Raw genomic sequence first — 6,791 nt, 5'->3', positions numbered from 1 at the left:
AAAAAAAAAAAAAAAAAAAGCGCGAGAGAAGAAAAGAAAAGAAAGAAAAAAAGAAAAAAACACCGCACAGGTCTCCAGAACTCCACGCCCCACTAGGAAACTAAGTTTGCTGAGGCCTCCTTCATGGACGTTTAGGTCACACTCAGTGGGCAACTCTGCAGTGCGCCCTCTTGCCAACTCGGCATTACTGGGGTGAGCAGAAATGCCGCAGCAGATAAAGCCTTAGCCCTGCTTCCCTGTCACAGCTCACCTCGTTATTTTCCCTTCCTGTGCTATAATTATCAATTGCATTAGAAAGTAGCACAGTAAATAAAGGGTTTTGCAGGCAGTTACAGAGTAGCCTGGTATTCCTGGTGGAGCAATGAGGTTGTGGCTTATTGGATGGTCCCTAGTGACTAGTGTTACATGTTGCAGGCATGGGCCCTATCTACAGGAAAAAGCTTTGTTAAATTTGTGCTTCTGCAGCTAGGGGCACAACAAATACTATGTGGAGCTGTGTAAGTGGCTTTAACAGTCAACTTTACATGGTTGTGGAAACTTTGTCTCAAGCCAACAGACCTAACATACTGGTGAGGAGGAAGACTTAATGCTCTAAGTGAAAGGAGGAGATGGACCAGGGTAGAAAGATTGTTGTTAGACAGTTTGGATTTATGGCAGTACTACCACTTCACAGTAAATCTCCATGTACATCTAGGTTTGATTCATTGGGTTATAAGGACTGAATGAGATTTGAAAAGAAATTTAATTTCTAAGAAGCATGTTCAATAAATTAATCTCGTTACAAATGAGCTTTTCTAGCAGTGGGGCAAAGGCTTGAAAGAGCCTTACTTCACTTCCTGGCATAGGATTTCTATGCACCCTCCATCTCTATCAGCCAAACAAATTTAATGTTCTCATTCAAATCACACTCATACAGGCATATCAAAATCCACTGAGTTTGCCACACTTTGCCTCCCTCAGTGTGGCGTAGGACAAACTCAGGCTAAGAATCCAATGCCAGAAAGGTCCTGCAAATTTCATTCAATCTATTTTAGTCCTTTTGCACGTGAGATGTGTAAAGACAATTTTCAGCAATTTAAAACAAAATGGTTTTGCATTCAAAAAGAAAGTTCCTGATCTGCAAGTGTATCAGCAGAAGCCAAAGATCTGTGCAAGATTTTCCACTAAAACCAATGAGAATAAATCAAGCATTAAAAGTTAGAAAAATAATTTGGTGCTTTGCACGGACCGGACATTCATTTTCAGAAAGGAAACAGAATGACTGTCCTATTTTGAACACATTTAGAAAACAATCATCACAACTATGGAATCAATAATAGGCATTTCTACAGTTAATAAATCTACATATGGCCAGAGTTGTTAAAGCTGTACCTAGCCAAAAACAATTTTTATTTCTGCTCAAACAGTGATCTCATGCCATCATTCTGTACTTAATGAAAGAAAACTGTATTAGCACCTCCAGAATTAAAACATACAGCAAAACTAGTGAAGGGGTCCTTGAAGCCTAGCGAGAAGTCTGAAATTTCAATAAATTAATTTAAAAATTTAAATAAATGGAGTCACATGTAGGGCAGAAAATGAGGTCAAGAGTTCATGTAATTCAGCTCCCTATTCTGAGATAGGGTCAAGTATATGCAGACTGTCACCAGCAAATTTTTTTTAAACCCATTATTAAAATTATCTGAGCACTGCGATTTCCTATCTTCTTTAGATAACCTGTTCCAGTTACTATATAGTTAGATTTTCGTAATGCCTAGACTGAACTATCTTCAGAAATAAAACAAAACTCACCACCAGTACAGATAAATTTTTCAGGCATGTAAAATGTCATTTTTATGTATCCCTGTTTTTATATGAAACTATCAATATTCCATGTAATCTTGAATTGCAACAAAATTGTTTTAAATCCATTTCTATGATGTATGTGTTATTTATCAACATACAGCATACATTAATTCATTTAGTTTGTAACTGGCAACAACTATATAAGAAGTAGAGAGAAGGTGAATAAACGATTTGCCTAATTCCCGGAGTGTTTTCTGTACTCAAGATAAATCTGTTTCCCATACTTTAGTGGAATAGTAAAAATTTCTAGATTCATGCACTCTTTTGCTTAAGTCATTTTTTAAAAAGTGCCAGTAAAAACTTTATGTCGTGTTGAAGTCTTATGTGTGCTGGATGCTAGCTTTCTTATTTCACATTTCAGACACAAAGATGTTCTAAACTGAGCAATGGATGAAGGACTGAAACTTGAATTTCATTATCATATGATCATGAGGTGAGTGTAAGTAGATTAAATAAAGCCTTTGTGCCTCAGTTACCCCAACTTTTAACAGGAATCTAAGACTGCTGTTATCACTGTAAAGAAATCTTTATCCTTTGAGAAGTATGGATACATTCTACAAGAGTTACCTGTAGTAAAAGTACACTAAAACTTCAAAGACTTGTTCAATGTGTACTGTCTTAAAGACTTGATAGCATACTGTTTAGCTGTCAGTGTTTTCTTACTCCTAAAAAATTACTCGGAGCAGATATAAACTGTTCTAATTATCTTTTTAAATTGTAATAATATATAACAGCTGCACAGCTGAGTGGTTCTCTTCAAATTGTAAGCCTACAGAAATTCATCATAATATCTTATAAGTAATTGACATCATCTTTAATTCTGCAGATGTTCCTACAAAATGTGTGCTATTCAAGTATTCTTATTCTCCTTGATACTAAATATATATATATATATCTCAGATAACATTTCTAGAATAAGAAATATGGCTTTATCAAGTTTGGGGAATACTTTTTCTGCATGCGGTAAAATGTGGAGGTACTTGCTGTGTTAATCTGTAATATGAATGCATGAAAAATAATCAGACAAGTTAATTTGATAACATCTGAAAAGGAGAAGGCAAAAATGTCATAAAGCTATATTCCATTCCAAATCATATCCATGTAAAAGTCTAACTCCCAAAAGCATAGGAAAAAATACCCCATTTCCACTGACATAAAGTCATGCTTTTTAGGGGAATTTTAAAACCACGGGCCAATTCCAAGTCTTTAGAAAATAAAATATGTATGCATTTGACTGCATAATAACATATATCTATTGCATTCAGCCAAGTGAAATATTGGTTCTAACTGCCAACATTTATCTTTCTATATATGTTTCATACAGTACTGGATGCACAACAGTTGAAAAACTGAATTTTTGATTTGGTGCTTCTTTTCTTATTCCTCCCACCCAAATTTTGAGACTTATAAAAACATGTATTTTTTAACAGACTAAGACTACTCACATATATGAATTTACACAAGCTGCGTGTGTTTGAGAAATGGGGTTTTGTTTAGGAAACCTCCAAGAAAAGAAGGTTCTACAGAAATGGTACTTGTCATTCAGCAGATGGCACTCTTCCCTTAAAGTGACTGAAAGCAGTGCTGCCTCTGATACATGGGAGAATGTGCTTTATTTCACATGTGATTTATCACCTCAAAGAACCTGAATTTTTGGATCTACTAAAGATCCTAGGGTACTTTTCTCCAAAGATAGAGACATGTGCCTGATGCCTTGGATGTGTTATGGGGCAGCTGTACTCTCAATACGCAAACTTTTTTGAACTTCAAATTACTTTTTGCTTCTTGATCTTAAACTATTGTGTAGCCTTCCAGTTATGAAGTGGCTGCCAGAAAAATGTATGTGTGTGCATGTGCATATTATATGATCACAAATACATGTGTATGCGTACTGTCCTTACACACACAGAATTTATAATTCTGAGCATTCTGTGGCTGGCCACCAGTATGACTCAGTCAGTAATATTATCCTATGTAGTACAAATAAGATTATACTGACATCAGTGAGATAAGAGCACATTGTTATTGTTACCAATTAGACTATTATAAATATATTTGTATAAATTATTCCAACTATAACTATTTTCATGGCTTTTTTTTTTGTCAAGATTTGTATGACATTTGTTCCAGGCTTGAGTTTGCTTTCACATAATCAACCCTGTAGATTCAAGTATCCCATGAAATGAACTAATACACTTGCACATACACCAGTAGTAACTCATGCAATTCCATGGGTCCTGTCCTTCATCCCCTTTTTTTTTCTAGTTAATTTCTTAATCATTTTCATGTAAATCACTGATAACATATCACTATACCTTAAGATAAGTTTAAAATATGGTATTCAGCTGTATCTCTCTTCTATAGTCTAACAATTAATAATCTGAAATAAAATGAAAAAATACAAGGAACAAGGAATTATATCTGTCCCTTCAGATGTGTGTATCTAAGTGCATTATGGGTCTTATTTGTGTTAGGAATCCTGCCTGAAGCCAATAAACATTATATATGAATGTAGAACAATATATAATTTCGGTAGTTTTTGGCAGGTTTCAGTAAAAAAAATAAAATAAAAAATATTTTTCTACATTAAAACCAAGCAGTCAATGAACTTGTTTGAAGAAGGAGCCTAAATAGCAGAACAATTTAGATTGGAAGGGAGCTTTAAACATATCTAGTCCATCCCCCCAGCTCAAGGGAAGTCAGGTAGACCAGGTTGCCCAGGACCCTGTCCAGATGACTTTTTGAACAAGTCTCCAAGGAAGGAGACTCCACAACCTCTCTGGGAAACCTGATCACCTTCACAGTGAAAAAGTTTTCCCTTAGATTCAGACAGAGCTTCCTGTGTTTTAGTTTGTGCCTGTTGCCTCTCATCATGTTACTGGGCACCACTGGAAAGAGTATGGCACCCTGCTCTTTACACCCTCTCTTCAGATATTTAAACACATTGGTAAGATCACCTCTGAGTCTTCTCCAGGCTGAACAGGCCCAGCTCTCTCAGCCTTTCCTTGGATGAGAGATGCTCCAGTCCCTTAGTCATCTTAGCAGCCCTTCACTGGACTCACTCCAGCATTTCCATGTCTCTCCTGGAATGGGGAAGCCCAGCACTGGACACAGCACTCCAGCTGTGGCTTCACTAGGGCTGAGTAGAGGGGAAGGATCATATCCCTTACCCTGCTGGCAATGCTCTGCATAATGCAGCCCACGATACCGTTGGCCTTCTTTGTCGCAAGGGCACATTGCCTGGTTCTGTACAGTGTAGCTGAGTTTCAAAAGTGAATGGATTTCAGAAGCATGAAAGCCTGCAGTTGCAGTATAATCAACTTGGATTGAGGGTAAACGAAACAAAAAAAGTTCTTTCCATGTCCATGTAAATCAATTTCTTTCTCTCTTTTTTTTGGACCTGGATGTTAACTGTTTAAACACACTATTCAAAGAAATCTTTTTTGTTGTGTTTGATTGTTAGGTTCCCCAACATGATTTGGCTTTTATTTACACTAATTTTGGATGTAACTCTTATTTCTTTGATGTTACAGATAATTACATCACTAGTGAATTCCCAATGCCTTTCACTACCTTCTTGTACAACATTTAGAATAGTATTCATAGTCATTGCAGAGCAAGGAATAGTAGCAATAAAGTGTAAGATTTTATTTTTATGTTGAATTAGTAGACAGAGACCCTAAACAAGATCAAGCCTCATTATTCTAGGTTTTAAAAAACAACAGAACAAAAGATCCTTTCTTCAAAGGATTTATAAAACATTGTTATCAACCTAAAGGAATACAAGCAAAATTCACCACTGGCATAAAATTCCATTGATGTTTATCTTGTAATAATCCTTTATATTAGTGGTGATTCTAGCTTTTCATTTCTGTTTCAAAGATGCTATAGCACATCTCTCTTGGAAAAAAAATCACTGAAGCTATAGTCCTTCTGTTCCGCCAGCAAAAAAATGCTAGGGGCATATTTTCTATTCAGTCTACTCAGCAGACTAGCTCAAATGTCTTTTTAACATTATATAATTATAGGAAATATTTTGTACAATTTCTCTGTGGTTTTGTTCTTGTTAATGACAAAATGCTAATCTATTTAATATGTAATTTATATACAAACAACATAGTATTTGTTGCAAAACCAGTGTTATCTCCGATATTGTTAAACAAAGAGAGACCTGTCCCTGAAATCTCAGTATTTGGTTTAAATGTTAAACAAATGAGCCATTCAGTACTCAGAAGCTCCTTGCCCCTATACAGAGCACAGGAAAGAGTATGAGGGTGTCACCTAGTGGATTGTTTGGACTATATATCAGAAGAGAGAGCTAAGAAGCAAAAACATTCAACTGGCATTCAATGAACTAACAAAATGAAAAGGAACTGATTCTTTTTTTTTTCTTTATTTAATTACTCCAGAAATTGTGAAGGCTTCAACAGAGCATTATTGTTCTCTAATATCTGCCTGTGGGTTCCCATTCATGTCACAGAATCTACTGGCACTGAAAAGGGCTGTTGGAAAGATGCATCCAAAATTCTGAAGAGAAAACTACCTATATTCCTGGCTCAGAGAAAAGGTCTAATATTACCAAAGACAACCATTTCAAATAAGTTACACAAAACTTTTGTTTGAGATTATAAATAAGTGGAAGAAATGATACACAATGCTTGTAGGTTCTATCAATTATATTTTAAAAGAAGGAAATACTACATGGTTTTCAACAGGCCATCAAAAAAAAGTTTTTTTTACATGTATTAGTTGGAGATTGCTGCATGCATTTTTAATTCATGAATAGTTAAGGTTAACCTTAGCAATCTGGAAACGAAAAGGATTACATAAACTATCCATCTTATTTCTTTGATTGAATTACTGCACATATTTAAAGCAGACGCCACTTAAGAGCTGAATACCTGCAGTGAATTAACTTAGTCAAATGCAAAGCAGATACCCAAGCC

At 35.6% G+C, this 6,791-nt stretch overlaps 1 protein-coding gene across 6 annotated transcripts in view; it reads right to left on the bottom strand.

Moving 5' to 3' along the window:
* The window catches only part of ROBO1 (roundabout guidance receptor 1), a 723,192-nt gene that overhangs the window by 313,618 nt on the left and 402,783 nt on the right, over positions 1-6,791 (bottom strand). The gene's annotated exons all lie outside the window — the stretch shown is intronic.

Source organism: Rhea americana, unplaced genomic scaffold (genome assembly GCF_003343005.1).
Source record: "Rhea americana isolate MKP2758 unplaced genomic scaffold, rheAme1 scaffold_56, whole genome shotgun sequence".
Taxonomy (NCBI): domain Eukaryota; kingdom Metazoa; phylum Chordata; class Aves; order Rheiformes; family Rheidae; genus Rhea; species Rhea americana.
Note: the sequence above shows the minus strand (reverse complement) of the source record. Positions and strands in the feature narration are given on the sequence as shown.